We start from the raw sequence: 17,142 nt of genomic DNA, 5'->3' as shown, positions 1-17,142 counted from the left end.
GAAGGGAGGGAAAGAAAATTAATCCCTAGAATAAGATGTTGTTAAGGGAAAGCAAGACATCGCTATTTAGTGTATTTTCGAGCTAGTTGGAGCCATTTCAAACCCTAAAAGTGAGAGGTATGAGTATTTTTTTTCTTGGACTTGCACATTCTTAATGCCTTGGAGAGGCCTTGATAGTTCATTGTCATAGACCTATTTTGGAACTGGAAAAATGGCTTAGGGGGAGAATTGGATGTCATTTCCATTTTCATTGGTTAGGAGAAGTTATCTTTCCTTTGTGAATTCCTAGTGGTTTGACATAAGAAAGATGTTAAAATTGGAAATTAGGGCCAAACTCGATGTGGGTCATCTTATTCATGGCTGACAATATTTTTATTAGATTCCTCTCATCGAGAGGTGTAGGATTGATCCAAAGATCATCCGATTATGATAAGTATATTTGGAGATATGAATTTATTTTGATTATGGAATAATTATCAAGCCGACCAACAACTCATGTAGGCTCAGAAGCCCAATAGTTGCATCTATTCAATCATCAACATTTGTACATAAATACAAGAGGTCTTTTCCTCATTTGGACACGCTCTCTCATCACATCTCTCTCTCTCTCTCCTATGCAGAAAAGAGGCTCTTATCCTACTGCCCAGAAAGGGACTCTTCTCTCACACGTGTGGAAGGAAGGACGCAGATTTAGCAGTGCAACTGTAGATCAGAATTTTGACCAACATTGACCATCTTTCTCTCTATCAAAACTGCATTGTAGGTGGAACTGACTCTCCTCAGAAGGCTGCATCTTTCGATGAAGGAATCAAGCCGATCCGACGGTCGATTTACAAGATATTATATGCCCTAGTTGAGGGCTGATCTAGGGTTTGTTGCTGCTGATGTAAATAAGATATATGTACTATCTCTCTCTGCTGAATTATTGAAGATAAAAGAAGATTTGATCGAAGGGTTTCCCCATATTGGGGTTTGTCCCTGGCTAGACGTCACATTTTGTGTCTCTTGTCTTGGCTTGTTTTTCTGTCGACCGTTTAATGTTCTATCTACACTTTACTTAATGTACATGTGATTGCTAATATGTGGATAATAATAAGAAAAAGAAGTAAACTTCTCTAAGAATAGAACATACCATAACTTAACATGGAATCAGAGCTAAGGTGAAGAGAAAGCCCGAGCAAGAGTAGGAGCCATCACCGAAGAGAAGATTGGCAAGGCTATCCTAAAAGAAATATGGGGTCCTCAACACTCTTCCTTGTGAAAGACAAGCTTCGTGAGAAGGCTGACTATCACGGATGGAAGATGTCTCTCGATCTAACCTTAGAAGATCAAGGAGTGTTGGACCATGTGAGAGACAATATTGTTGAGCCTTCATCGAATGCACCTGCTGCTGCGAGGAACAAATGGAAAAACGGCGAAGTCAAAACAAAGAAGATAATCTGGGACTCTATCGACAAGCGCTTGGTGGCCTACATCTCCAACCTAAACACCTCCAAGGAAATCTACAATAGACTGGTGAGTTTATTTAAAGTTAATGATGCAAATCAAGTCTTGTTTCTTAGAAATAAGCTAAAGGAAATTAAGAAGGGAAAAGATGAGAGTATGCAAGCATACTTCTTAAGAATAACTGAGATTCAGAATGATCTCCTATCTACTGGGGAGATTATTACTGATAGGGAAATGGCACTCATGACTCTTGGAGAATTACAATCTGAATGGTACATGTTCAGGACTACTCTTCTCAACAATAATGTAATTCCTGGTTTTGAGGAATTAATGGCAAGATGCATTCAAGAAGAAACAAGGATAGAAGAGGAATAGATGCCCATTCCTAAAGGTCCTCCTGCTACCTTTTCTTCTCATGCTAAGAAAAGAAATAATTCTAGGACTAAATAAAAAGGAAAGGTTGGACCTAAGGGTGGAAGAAAAGGACTATGTTACATTTGCGATAAAGAAGGTCACTATGCAAGGGAGTTCCCTGATAGAAGGGACTCACACCGGGACGATGATCAAAATCCCTCTCATGCCAATCAAAGGAATGGAAAATCTAATAGCAGAGCTAAAAGGAGTGTTGGAAATCAAGGAAGAGGACAATCATTCAAGAAGGCTAGAAATTCCAGGTATGAATCTAACACTGTTGACAATAAGCAGGATGAATATTATCTACCAGCTATTCTATTTCCTCTGCTCCTTCAGACTCGTTGGGAATTTGGCTTATTGATAGTGGCACCTCAAGGCACTTCACTGGTTACAAAGAAGTTCTCAATAATCTGATAGAGAAAGAAACTAACCTAGAAATTGTCCTTGGAGATAATATGAAATATCCCATGAAAGGTGTAGGCAATGTCTCTCTTAAATTGAATCAAGGTAATATGATCCACTTACAGGATGTATTATATGTACCTAACCTCAAAAAGAACCTGGTGTCCATCTCGGCAATGGAAGACAAAGGATACAAGGTGACCTTTAGTGATGGAAAGGTGTGTGTATGGAAAAGCAACGTTAAAATGCCTTTACTCTTGGGTTTCGAGTTGATTCATTATATCAGGTCGGTGGAATTTCGCTAGATGTCATGTCTTGTGACACATCTCTTCAGTCCGAACTTTGGCATCGATGGTTTGCACACCTTCATTATAAAGCTCTACTCGATGTAACACAAATGGTGACAAGGATTCCTAAATTTCGAGTAGAGAAAGATGGTGTATGTTTGGGATGTGCCAAAGGAAAGCTCAAAAGGGGACCATTCCCCTCAAGCCAAAGCAAGACCTCTGATATATTATAGTTGGTTCACTCAAAAATATCTGGTATGATGCTTGTGAACTCTTTGGGAGGATATTCTTATTACCTTACATTTACAGATGACTATTCTCAAAAAACTTGGATATACTTCTTGAAAAATAAGGATGAAGTTTTCTCTTGGTTTCAACACTACAAAGCCTTGATCGAGAATCAAACCGAAAAGAAGATCAAGATCTTAAGGACTGATAATGGGATTGAATATGAATCTAACAAGTATCATGACTTTTGTAAAGAGTCTGGCATTAAGAGGGAGACTACTACACCATATACTCCTAAATAGAATGGTGTGGCATAAATGAAGAACCATACGATTGTGGAAGTTGTCCATGCCATGCTCCATGATCAAAGACTTCCAAAGTTTCTATGGGCCAAAGCTACAAACGCCGCTGTATATGTACAAAACAGATTCCCTCATCAAGCATTGGGTTCCAAGACACCTGAAGAAATTTTCACTTGTAAGAAACCTGACGTATATCATTTTAGAATTTTTGGAAGCCCTATATATTTTCATGTGTCGAAAGAGAAAAGGAATAAATTGGGTGCATCTGGAGAGAAAGGAATCTTCGCGGGCTATGGTGAAAATACTAAGGGCTATAGAATCTATGTATCCGGTCAAAGGGAAGTCATGATTAGTCATGATGTCACCTTTGACGAAGATATGGCTCTCAACAAGGTGGACAATCTTCTGACTTTGAGGAGCTCTCAAGAAGCCGACACCAGGGAATTGAAAGAAAAGTATGATGAAACAACACCTGATGTGGAAGAACCCATGGATCCTATTAATCCACCTTAGCCTTCCTCTTCTAGGAAGAAGCCCTCTTGGCTTAGGGGGATACTCGACGATGCTGAAGGACACACTGCACCCCAAGGAACCTTCCGTGAAAGTAAGAAACCCAGCAAGTATCAGGGATACCTGACCATCATGAGCAGGATCATACAAAATGAGGCTTCATCATTCTCAGATGCTATCAAGCATCAAGTATGGAAGGATTCTATGACTGAAGAATATGAGTCTATTATGAAGAATGATGTTTGGGAAGTAGTTCCCAGACCCCAAGACAAGACAGTTGTCACTTCTAAATGGCTTTACAGGATAAAGCACGCAACAGATGGAAGTACAGAAAAGTATAAGGGTCGTTTTGTTTCTCGGGGCTTCTCCCAGAAGGAAGGTATAGACTATGACGAGATATTTGCACATGTTGCTAGATATTCCACCATCTGCTCGATCATAGCCCTTGCAGCTTCACAAGGATGTAACCTACATTAGATGGATGTCAAGACCGCATTATTGCATGGTTTGATCAAAGAAGAGGTCTACATGGAGCAACCCGAAAGATTTGAGATTTATGATCGAAAATCTCATTTATGGAGGTTGAAGAAGGCTCTCTATGGGCTGAAGCAAGCACCCCGAGCATGGTATGAGAGGATTGATAACTACTTGATGAAGCTAGGATTCATTAGGAGTGAAGCTGATCCTAACCTTTACTTTAAGGTTGAAGATGAAAAACCTCTCATACTTGTGCTGTATGTGGATGACCTCTTTCTAACATGTGCAGACCCTCTCATTGACAAATGTAAGAGGGAGTTGGCTTCTAAATTTGAAATGAAGTACCTAGGACCAATGCACTATTTCCTAGGACTTGAAGTGTGGTAGAAGCCAGGGGATATTTTCCTATCTCAAGGAAAATATGTGGTGAAGATATTGGAAAGATTTGGTATGGTAGACTGCAAGCGTGTAACTACCCCAATGGAGCTTGACTTCAAGAAGTTAAGCAGTAGTGCTGTTGGACCTGTTTTACGAAATGCTACCAAGTATCGGCAACTCATCAGAGCATTAATGTTCTTGGTGAACTTCTGTCTAGATATATGCGTCGCAATCAACACATTAAGTCAACATATGGTTGAACCTCATCACATACATTGGATTGGTACCAAGAATCTGATAAGATATCTTCATGGCACAATTACATATGGGTTAAGATACACTACCAGAGATGTGAGACTACTTGGATATATTGATGTTGATTAGGTAATGTGGTGGACCGTAAGAGCACTTCCAGGTGTTGTTTCTCCTTGGGACTTGCTTTGATATCCTGGATGAGAAGGAAGCAGAAGTTGGTGGCTTTGAGCACCGTCGAAGCAGAGTATATTGTTTCTATCATGGCCTCCTGTGAGGCAGTCTGGTTGTGAAAGCTCTTCAATGAGCTGTTTGGATTTACATTGGATACCACCGTGATCCTATGTGACAACCAGAGTGGGATTTGTTTGTCAGAGAATCCTATATTTCATTATCGCTCCAAGCATATCAATATCAGGTACCACTATATTCGAGATATGGTTCAGCGAGGAGAAATAAGGCTCCAACATATCGGTACTAATGAATAGGCCACTGACATTCTGACAAAGCCCCTAGGGAAGGTCAAATTCTTGACTTTCCAAGAACGACTTGGTATCATTCAAAGACCCTCTGATGAGGGTCTTGTATGATGTATTGAGCTCTGGGAGCTCCAGGGGACGCAGGGTACTTCTTGGAGCGACATATGACCACAGGGTGACTCACCATCCCCTAGTGGTGTACGTGTACAGGGTAAAAGAATCAAAACTTTCCCTGTGACACCCCGTGGTGACTATGTAGCAGGATGATTAGTTCTCCTGTGAGCTCTCGATGATGTGTTCTCCATCACGACTATGTAGCAGGATGATTAGTTCTCCTGTGAGGTCTGGATGATGTGTTCTCCATGACGATTATGTAGCAGGATGATTAGTTCTCGTGTGAGGTCTAGATGATGTGTTCTCCATGACGATTGTGTAGCAGGATGATTAGTTCTCTTGTGAGGCCTGGATGATGTGTTCTCCATGGCGATTATGGACAGGATGATTCGCTCTCCTGTGTACAAGATGATTCACTCTTATGTGAATAATATGGTTCGCTCTCTTGTGGGACAAGATGATTTGCTCTCTTGTGGGACATGATGATTCACTCTCCTGTGGATGAGATTGATTATTTCTCATGTCGAGGCATCCTACCCATGTAGTCTGGGACTAATGGGAAATACCTCTCATCTGATCAATGAGCAGGGAAATGAGGATAGGGACCATAGTAGTACCGATGGATTCATCGATGTATCTACCGTACTCCTTATGCTAGGATGACCTTCATTGATCTGGGATCAATGATACTAGTCTGGGACCAGTGGTAGGAGTTGTACCCACTTTGACACTGACTTCGGGTCAGTTGAGGACTAGTCTAGGACCAGTGGTACACACTCTAAGACTGACTTTGAGCCAGAGGATGGTATGATACATCCTTGGTCGTTTCTTCTTCTTCATAATTCAGACAAAGCAGAGAAGAGCAGATCAGAACAAGGCAGAATAGAATAGAGCAGAGCAAGTAGAATAGATCAAAGTATAGTAGGGGTCAAGCTATACAGGGCAGTGCATTTTATGGATGAATAGTAGCAACCGACAGACGAATTGAAGATGGAGTTCTCCCTAGTTGAGACGGAGTGTTAAAATTGGAAACTAGGGCCAAACTCCATGTGGGTCATCTTATTCATGGCTGATAATATTTTTATTAGATTCCTCTCATCGAGAGGTGTAGGATTGATCTAAAGATCATCCGATTCCGATAAGTATTTATGGAGATATGAATTTATTTTGATTATGGAATAATTATCAAGTCGACGAGCAACTCATGTAGGCTCTGAAGCCCAACAGTCGCATCTATTCGATCATCAACATTTCTACATAAATACACGAGGACTTTTCCTCATTTGGACACACTGTCTCATCACATCTCTCTCTCTCTCTCCCGCGCAGAAAAGAGGCTCTTCTCCTACTGCATAGAAAGGGACTCTTCTCTCACACGTGTGGAAGTAAGGACGCAGATTTAGGGCTGCAACTACAGATTGGAAGTTTGACCAGAATTGACCATCTTTCTCTCTCCTCAAAAGGTTACATTTTTTGGTGAAGGAATCAAGCCAATCCAATGATCTGTTCACAAGATATTGTCTACCCTAGTTGAGGGCTGATCTATGGTTTGCTGCTGATGTAAATCAGATTTATGTACTACTTCTCTCTACTGAATTATTGAAGATAAAAGAAGAAATAATCAAAGCGTTTCCCCATATTGGGATTTGCCCTTGGCTAGCCACCACATCTTGTTTCTCTTGTTTTGGCTTGTTTTTTTCTCGATCCTTTAATGTTCTATCTGCACTTTACTTAATGTACATGTGATTGCTAATCTGTGGATCATAATAATAAAAAGAAGTAAACTTATCTAAGCATAGAACATACCATAACTTAACAAAAGATAAGTATTTCCGTATTTCCATCTGTGAATTCTCAGACATAGAACATTATTTGTAATTGTTGTAGCGAGAAGTTTCTCCAAGTCCCTGTTATAATTGCTTATAAATAATTGCTATAAAATTGCAAGTCTTTATTACAAGTTCACTGATCATGAATATAAGAGAATTGAGTGTGGAGGAATGATTAAAAAGGTGGATAGATATAGAATATGGGTATTTAATGTGTGGGATAATGTTGTTCTCAGTAATATAGAACCTAGTTAGTTACCAAACATGTAGGCTAGAGCCACTGGTTAGAAACAATGCGGGTTCTTCATATGGTTATACCTAGCCAATACTAGTTCTTCATATAGTTATACCTCGGTTTTACGAAATGGTGATTTGTAGGCCCCAAATGATAATTAGGTCCCACTACCCTTGTAAAACTGGTAAAAAAAAAAAAACATAATGTAGTCAAAAATAAAATTGTTTTGATTTTATGGTGTTAAATAATAAATTGAAACTATAATATGACATAAGTAGAATTAAAAAGGGTACTTGTGCAGAGTCTGTACTATTCTGAACACGTTAGTTTCCTTAGCTAGCCGACAAAACCAATAGCTGGGAACCAGTCTAATCCTACATGTTTAGTCGTTGAGAATAAAGTTGTCTTACGCAAACCACTTTGAAAATATTATTTCTTAATAAAGGTAGCAACAAACTAATTTAACACTGATTTTTTATAAACACATTTGAGTATTCAGTGGCATTGTTGTATACACTATTTCTATGAAATGTAAAGATTATATACAAAAACAGATCGAAGGTTTAAACCATTGGAGCTACAACTCATGTTAACATTAATTGAAAAATAAGATCGAACAATTAAACAAATGCTAGAGATATATTTATTCATGTGTGAGACCAATTAACTCATGCTTTACAAAGAAACCAAAGAACATGATGAATATAAAAAGGGTTACAAGACTACACAATTACGAAACTCTCAAATAATAACAAAATTGGTTTCAACTATGAACACCTTGAATTAGTTATTCACATAAGAGAGATATCTAATTCATTAAAAAAAATGTAGCTTTAAAGGGCTGCCCATTAGAGAAAAATCTAAATCTTGGAGGGAAATCCTCCCTTTCTGGAACTCTACGGTTTAATATAATTACAAACTATAGAATACAGTTTAACTGTTAAACCCTGACGAGATGTAGGTCAAACTACTTACAGATTACAATTTCATTTAGGAGTCAAACCAATAACCCACGACCAAACCTCCAAGGAATGAGGATATGAATTAAAATTGGTACTATGCAGACAAGGTTTTGAAGAATGGAGATAAACGATTAATTTCACAATATTTGTTGGTATACTTACCTACAAAAAAACCAAATCAACTGTATATATATATTTAATGGCTTGTGTTGGAGAAAATTTCGGAAAAGATAACCCAAAAGAGGATAAGGAAAAAAATTCAAAAACTTCTAAACTTGTTAACGAACTAGCTAGAGACTCAATGAGAAATTTAGGTAGAATTTCGAGCTTAACAAGGAAGGGAAACCACTAAGATTTTACCCAGACTAGGGTTTCAAAGAAAAAAAAGGAATGGGTGAAAAAATAATAATTTACCTCATGGTTACAGATAGTCAACCCAATACCTAATCTCCCTTACAAATATCAATCCAGGGTTGTGTACAGGTATGCAAATGAAAGGAATGTGGTGAATTAACCTCACATGTGAAGGAAAATAGAAAAATTGAGAAAAAAGAAAAATTTGCTGCATTTACCTAGAAAGAAAGAGGACCGACGGGATATAGTAGGAATTAATTCACCTTAGGTTTGGTCCAAAATTGTATAGCTCATCCACAGTGAGAAAGAACACAAATGAGCAAGGGTTGCAGTAGAAGGAGGGGTAGTTAATCCTTAACCACCTAGCTCAAATCTGGGTCGTCGGATTAGACCCTAAATCCTCAGCGGTGGAGATTGTGCCATTTGCATGCATCATAAATTGGTCAAAATTATTGTGTGTGACAACTACGGTTTGTTAAAGTTCCAAGTAAGCTAATATATTCTTTTATTACAAAAATGAATAAAGTGGGCGAAAATTCATGATTTATATAACAAGAAATCATTATAATATGTTATGTGGGAATCATATATACATATGATCAGTAACATCATATTAAACTATGTTTTAATATTAAGTTAATTGTTCACCACCAAGGAACAATGTTGACACTAATTACTTAATTCATGTATATAAACATATATAATTGTAGGACTAGAAACAAAAACCCGAGATAATCATTATGGTATAAAATATTCATAAATATAAAGTGTTTTTAGTGATGGAATGAAGGGACAAAATTATACTTAATTCAATTGTAATATAATTATGCCCAAAAAAAATTGTTATGAATTGGGGGATGTTACATAAGTGTAGCAAGGGAGCAAATTTATTTAGGTAGAAATATTGTTCGCAGTAAAAAATGTAATATCCCTCCATTGTTGTAATCTTGTTTTGTTATGCAACCAATTGATAAAATAGAAGAAAATATAGATCAACAACTTCAAAATTAGCTCGTTCGAGGGGGAAACCTCCTTTGTATTACATAAATCAACAATTCTTGGATGATACAAATGAAAAAACTTCCTTTCTATATATAGGATTCTAAGGGGTCACAATATAATCAAAGCTGACATAACAATAATAATATAAGGGCAAAACAATAAAAATAGCGAGCTTCTATGGGGCACAATAATAACAATATGGGCTACAATGAAAATATTAATGGGGAAATCACTAGTATTATAGGGGCCTAACATGCCCCTCTTCTTCAAAAAAGCATTATCCTCAACACTTGATTAGTTCTGGATGCTTTTGTAGAAAATTCTCTTCCTCCCATGTGGAATCTTTAGTGGGTAAGTTCTTCCACTTGATGAGATACTCCGAAATTGATTGATTTCATCGTTGTCGAGTTCTTGTTTATGTGACTACTTCAGGTTCCACTATGATTTTTCCTTCCTCACCAAGCTCTAGAAATATTGTTTGAACTTGGATCTTGTCACTTATAACCTTCTTTAAGCATGAAACATGGAAAACTGACTGCTTTTGAGAAGCTACAGGAAGCTCCAATTTGTATGCCATAGTACCAATTTTTTGCAACATTTTGTACAGACCATAATACTTTCGTGGTAATTTATTGTCCTTCTTAGCTTTCTTGAGGGACATTTGTTTATATGGTCGTAGCCATAGAAATACCTAATCACCTACATCAAAACTTATTTCTCTACGATGTTGATCTTCCTGATGTTTCATTCTATTCTGCACCAAAGTGAGGTTATCCTTTAAGAGTTGGAGAACTTGTTGTTGATGCTCATTGTGATCTTCCACTGCTTGATCCTTATAATTTTCTCTTAAATATGATGTGATGAATGGTGTATGATATCCATAAAGTTCCATAAATGGGATCATTTTTGCACCAATATGGAAGGAAGTGTTATACAACCATTCAGTGAGATGCAACCATTTGACCCATTGTGTTTGTTTATGAGATACAAAGTAGTGAAGATATCCTTCCAAACATTTGTTTACTATCTCAGTTTTCCCATCAAATTGAGGATGATAAGATGAGCTATGAACTAACTTAGTACCAAAAAATTTCCAGTGAAAATGGGATATCCGTCGCTTACAATAATCTTTGGGTTTCCATATAGCTTTTGAATTGCTTCCATAAAAGCAGTAGAAACTGTACTAGCTTTAAATAGATGAGATAATGCACAAAAGTGGGCATACTTGGTAAGTATTTCAACTACCACCATGATGAAACTCTTCCCCCAGACTTGTGTAAACCTGTGATGAAATCCATTGAAACCTCCTCCCAACTTTGGCTTGGAATGGATAAAGGTTGTAATAGACTTCAGGTATTAATTGTTTCAACTTTATTTTATTGGCAAAACAAACATTTTGCTACAAAATTTTGAATATCAGATTTAAGGCTATCCCAAAAAAGCTCCTTCTTAACCTTGTGGTAAGTTTTTAAAAATCTTGAGTGCCCTCCTAAGGGGCAAGTGTGCAATTCCATAAATCTTTTGTTTGAGTTGAGAATTCTTACATAGGTATAAGTAATCTTTGTACCATAACAAATCATTTTTCTAGCTAAATGTATCAGATGTACTGAGATCTTGTTGTATATTTCAAATGAGTGCCCACATTTCTTCGTCATTCTTCCATTCATGCCTTTCTTCATTTATCCAATCTGGTTGGAAAATAGAAATGGCGCAAAGAAATTATTCCACATCCTCACCCTTTCTTAAGAGTGTATTTGCCACAATAGTATGCTTCCTTTTTTTGTAGATGATTCAAAGTCATAACCCAACATCTTTGTGACCCATGTTTGCTGCTCTTCTAAAGATAATCTTTGTTCTAAAAAGTATTTAAGACTATCATGATCCACTTTTACCTTGATGTGTCTTCCCATTAGGTAGGGTCGACATTTATTAAGTGCATGTAGTATTGCCAAAATTTCCTTCTCATAAATAGATTTGTGTAAATACTTTCCTTTGATTGGATGACTTTCGAAAGAAACAAGTCTTTCTTACTACATTAAAATAGCACCAATTCCATTTCCTGAGGCATCACATTCCACAACAAATGTTTTTGTGAAGTCTGACATAGCTAATACTGGTGTTTGGCACATTGCCTCTTTTAGATGTTCAAAGGCCTTCGTTGTGTCTTAAGTCCATGAAAATGCATCTTTCTTCAATAATGTTGTTAGTGGTGTTGCTATTCTCCCATAATTCTTAACAAACGTGTGATAATATCCTATCAACCCGAGAAATCCTCGCATATGCTTTATGGATGTGGGGATTCCTTGTTCCTTAATGGATTTAATTTTGCTATGGTCTACCTTAACACCTTCATGAAATATAATATGACCTAGATATTCAACATATTGTACTCCAAAGAAAGATTTGGAGATTTTTGCGTATAATTATTTCTCCTCCAATAGTTTGAGCACCTTGTCAACATTTTGAACATGATCCTTCCAAGACTTTCTATAGATTAGTATATCATCAAAAAATACTAACAAAAAATTTCTAAGGAAGGGTTTGAAAATGGAATTCATTAAACCTTGAAATCTAGAAGGTGCATTAGTAAGGCCAAAAGGCATGACTAAAAATTCATACTAACCCTCATGAGTTCTAAATGTTGTTTTCAAAATGTCTTCAGTCTTCATTACGATTTGATGATATCCTGAATGAAGATCCAACTTGGTGAAGTAAATTGATCCATGCAATTCATCCAATAATTCATCAATGACAGGAATGGGAAATTTATCTTTAATAGTGAGCTTGTTGAGCTCCCTATTATCTGGACACATTCACCATAATCCATCCTTCTTGTGCACCAATACTACTAGAGCACACAAAGAACTTTGACTAGGTTGAATTATACAAGCCTCTAGCATTTCTGCAACCGTATGTTCAATTTCACTCTTTTGGGCATAGGGATGTCTGTATGGCTTGATGTTAGGAGGAACACTTCCTAGAATCAAATGAATAGCATTATCATGATCATGAATAGGTGGGAGGCCTTTGGGAGTCTCAAATACCTTGGAATTATTGTCCAAGACATTTTGAAGATCCCGAGAAATAGATGATTTCGATGTGGGAACCTTTAGAGAACATAATTGTGCAATTACACCTTGTTGTTATTTCTTTAGAAGATTTTTCATTCCGTTAGAGCTGATTATATTTCCCGGTTTCCCTGAAATACCCCTTAATTCAACTTCTTTCCCTTCCTAAGGAAATTTCATGAAAAGTTCTTGAAAATTAAAAGCCATCGTACCCAAAGATTGTAGCCATTGGACTCCTAGTACAACATCAGCACTACCCATTTGAATGGAAAGAATTGGGCTATTCAATACTTGAAAATTAAAAGCCATCGTACCCAAATATTGTAGCCATTGGACTCCTAGTGCAACATTAGCACCACGCATTTGAATGGAAAGAATTGGGCTATTCAATACATATTCTCCCATGGATAACTTGATATTATGGAACTTTCTAGAGCAATTTATGGTTCGTCCACTAGTAACCTTCACATGACGCTCTAGTGCTGGATATAGGAAGCAATTCAATTCCTTGGCTATCTTACAATAAATAAAATTATGGGTACTACCCGAATCAATCAAAACTATTACCTTTTTCTTCTTGATATCTCCTTGTATCTTGATAGTTTGATGAGTGGTAATTCAGACCAATGGATTACAAGATACTGTTGGACTTAGTTCTTCTTTCTCTAGGGTTTTTTCCTGGTGTATATCCTCTTCTTTTGATGTTTCTTGTTCCTTTTCTTCCTCCTCTTCACAATCTATGTAAAATAATTTCTTCTCAGCGCACTTATGACCTTTAGTGTATTTTCTGTTACAACTGTAACAAATCCCTTTTTCTCTTTTCTCTTCCAACTGTTGTGGTGTCAAACTTGTAGGCTGTGGAAGGCTAGGGGCAACAACACTTCCATCTTTATAGTTGTGGGTGGTAGGCTTCCTTGTTGCCATAATTTTTCTTTCCATTTTTCTTGCCAACTTGAATGCTTTCTCTAATGAATTAAGTTCCCAAAGGTGAAACTAATGTCGCATGTTATCCTTGAAAGTCCCTATGAACACATCAATCCTATCCTCATCTTGAATATCTTTTACCCTTATATTCAATTTTTGAAAGTCCTTAATGTGTTGCATCATTGACCGCTTTTGTTTGAAATTTTTCAATTGGCTAAAAAACTTGTTTCTTTTGTAAACTCATAATGTGCTATCATTTCTTCTGTCAAAAATTGCCCAAGTGACAATTTATTTACGTGACAAAAGTCATTGATACCATACAAACTGATTTGGATCCAAATATAAAGTTTCAATGTGTAACTTTTGTGTGTTTTGCACATTATGGAGATCGAAATATTGATCCATTTATAGTATCCATGTTACAAGATCCTTGCCATCAAACTTCCTCATATTGATCTTTGGAACATGATGGGTATTCAATTCAACGTTAGAGTCTATGAAATCATGATTAACATTTATTTTGTTGTCGTTATGAGTTTCCTCTACTACCTTTTTGCCATTAGGAAGCATTTCTTGTAGCAACTTTGCAAACCTCTTTTCAAACCTTCCATGTCTTTCTTCAAATCTTCAATGCTTACTTCTAATTCATCCATCTTAGCTTCCATGTCTTTCTTTAAACCATTCTTTTAGAAGCTTTTCCAAACCTCCTTCAAAACTTCCATTTCTTTATTCAAATCTTCATTGTTTACTTCTAAACCATCCATCTTAGCTTCCACGTCTTTCTCTAAACCATCCATCTTAGCTTCCATGCCTTTATTTAAACCATCTATCTTAGATTCCATGAACTTCTTTAAACCATCCATATTAGCTTTGGTCACTTTTTGTGAGAGTGAATTTTGTTGCACTTGGTCTTATAATTTTGATATATCATGTTGCATTTCTTCCTCTTCTTGATGAGTCATGTTATAGATTTCAGGTTGCTTACTATGTGTTTCCATTTTCTTTCTTCAGAGTATCAATTAATGATAATTATGCTTCATTATTCCCTTTGAATTCCTTCAAACAAATATTTCAAACCAAATTTATGCAAAATTAAAAAAAACTACACACAGTTTTTCACTTTCTAGGAGCTCGATATTGAATCTTTCGTATCTCTGTAATTGCAGATCTCCAAGGCCTGAAATTTATTCATGCAGTAACTCACTGCGTCCTATTTCCAACCCCATAGGTATGATTGATATTGGATTCTCCAAGAAAGGTTTATGGCAAATATCCCACAATGACCTGATTATAGACGCGTTTAGTAGAGTGAACTTGTACGAAGTTCCACGTGCCATTGTTTTGACCTTAGGTCTTGAAACTAATACACAAAAACTACAGACCGTCCTATTTCTTTAACTTGTTACGAAATTTTGATTTGATGCTCAGAGGGAAAGTTATGACAATTTTCCCCAGGTCACCCGTTTGAGATATAATTTGTGAGTTTGCAAAAACCCTAAATTCATTAGATCATATCTCCGAAAATATAGAGAGACAAGATCTGAAATTCATATTGGAGGTTCATAAAAAATTTGGCGTAAATGATTTTTAATTTTAGATTTTGAAATGTCGTAGAAAAATAGTTATAGCGAAAATGCGATGATGACGTGTTTGAAGCAGCGAAACCCTAGAATCTAGACCTCTCATACCAATTATTATGCAACCAGCTCATAAAATAGAAGAAAAGATATATCAATGACTTCAAAATCAACATTTTCAAGGGGGAAACCTACTTTTTATTACACAAATGAACAATTATTGGATGATACAAATGATAAAACCTGATGCAGGAGCATCTAGCTGACGGGTCATCATGACAGAAGGTTGTTTGAACACTGTAGTTGTTTTTTTGTGTTATTTTAATTTAGTAAAGGACATTATTTAGGAAGGTAGAGGATTAATTAGTCAAACTGTTGCATGTAATTATTTTTATTTTCATGTCAACTTTTACAGGTTGTAACGTAGGACAATAAAGTGTTTTTGAACTAAAAAATGTAACCAACAGAATGTAACCAACAGCAGTTAGGAGAAAACAGTTTCCAGACAATTATTGAAAAGAGACAGAATGCAATTGTAAGAGGTTCGACTTTTTGAGAGAAAGAAATCCAATAAAATATCTCTGAGCACACAATCTATTTTCTAATATGTTGTAACTGTATATCTATCATCCTGTTTAAATTGTGTGATACAAGGAAATCACGTTCTCTGGTTTTTATTCCACAAGTATGTACACATATATGGTTCCATTTGTGTTGATTAAAGCAGGTCAATAAATCAAAGCAAGCTTGCAAACACAACTATGGAGTACGTTACAAAAGCTAGGTCATACAGTTCTGGAATTCGTCAATCAAAAGAGCACAGAGGAATCCTGAATGTTTTATTCATTTTGAGAATAAAAGACAGAGATAGGTCGCATGCATTTCGAATAGTAAAGGCAGACAAATCACACAGGTATTTCTGAAGAATAAACCCTCTCTGTTTTATTTACAAAATATTCACAGAACCTCTATTCTAATACATACAGTCACAAAAACCCTGTTCAAATATACATATAGTCCATGTGAATAATGTTGTACAAATTTAAATGAGTTTGTCATAGTAGACGGGCGTAGAAACCTAACCAAGAAACAAACTACAACAACTATCCATAGCCGAGATAATGCAAGCCAAATAGACCTTAACTACATACGGTAGGACTGTCAAAGAAAAAAGGTCTCCACAATAGATTGTTGAAACCTAACTAACGATGGAAATAAAAAAAGTTACAAGATGACAGGGAACGACCCTACCTAGTTCTAGCGAGTACGCCAAGGAGCCGAAGTCAAAACCCTCCAGAACGAAACAACCTGCAATGACAAACATCAACCGAAATTTGTGAGCCTATTGTGGCAGAGAAAGAAGCGACTGAAAGAAAATAACGAGAAAAGGGTTCGAACTTACCTTATAGAGATAGGGCACCTACTTGCAGTCACCACTCTGCTCACGAAGGAGCGAGTGCATCGGTTAAAAGCGTGAAAAGGAGAAAGAACCGATAGCAAGGAACGAAGACTTACCTTGACATTATGGAAGAAACCGAAGCCGAAGACCCTGAGACCGCAACGTATCCACGAAACAGAGAAATGTAACCAGAGAACTCAACGAATAGTTGCACAGAAGAAGTCAAGATAGGAGCAGTCGCATAGCCGAGCAAAATAACTAGTATCAACCTTGTACACAGAAAAGTTCCAAATCCTAACAAGCAAGCTATTGTCCATAACCTGGCAAAGAGATTAAGCACCACAGAGAGAAAAAAACAACGAAAAAACCAGTGTCAAATAAGAGTTCGTTACCAGATGGAGAAGCTGAACAAGTTTCTAGGTTAAGAGCCGAACTAGAATACCAGAGGTAGCATAACAATTTACAGAGAAAACCACATAGAAGAACCATATTGCAGAACCCTC

Source organism: Pinus tabuliformis, chromosome 6 (assembly GCF_031772625.1).
Source record: "Pinus tabuliformis cultivar Carrire ecotype Pingquan chromosome 6, CPIR1, whole genome shotgun sequence".
Lineage (NCBI taxonomy): Eukaryota > Viridiplantae > Streptophyta > Pinopsida > Pinales > Pinaceae > Pinus > Pinus tabuliformis.
Note: the sequence above shows the minus strand (reverse complement) of the source record.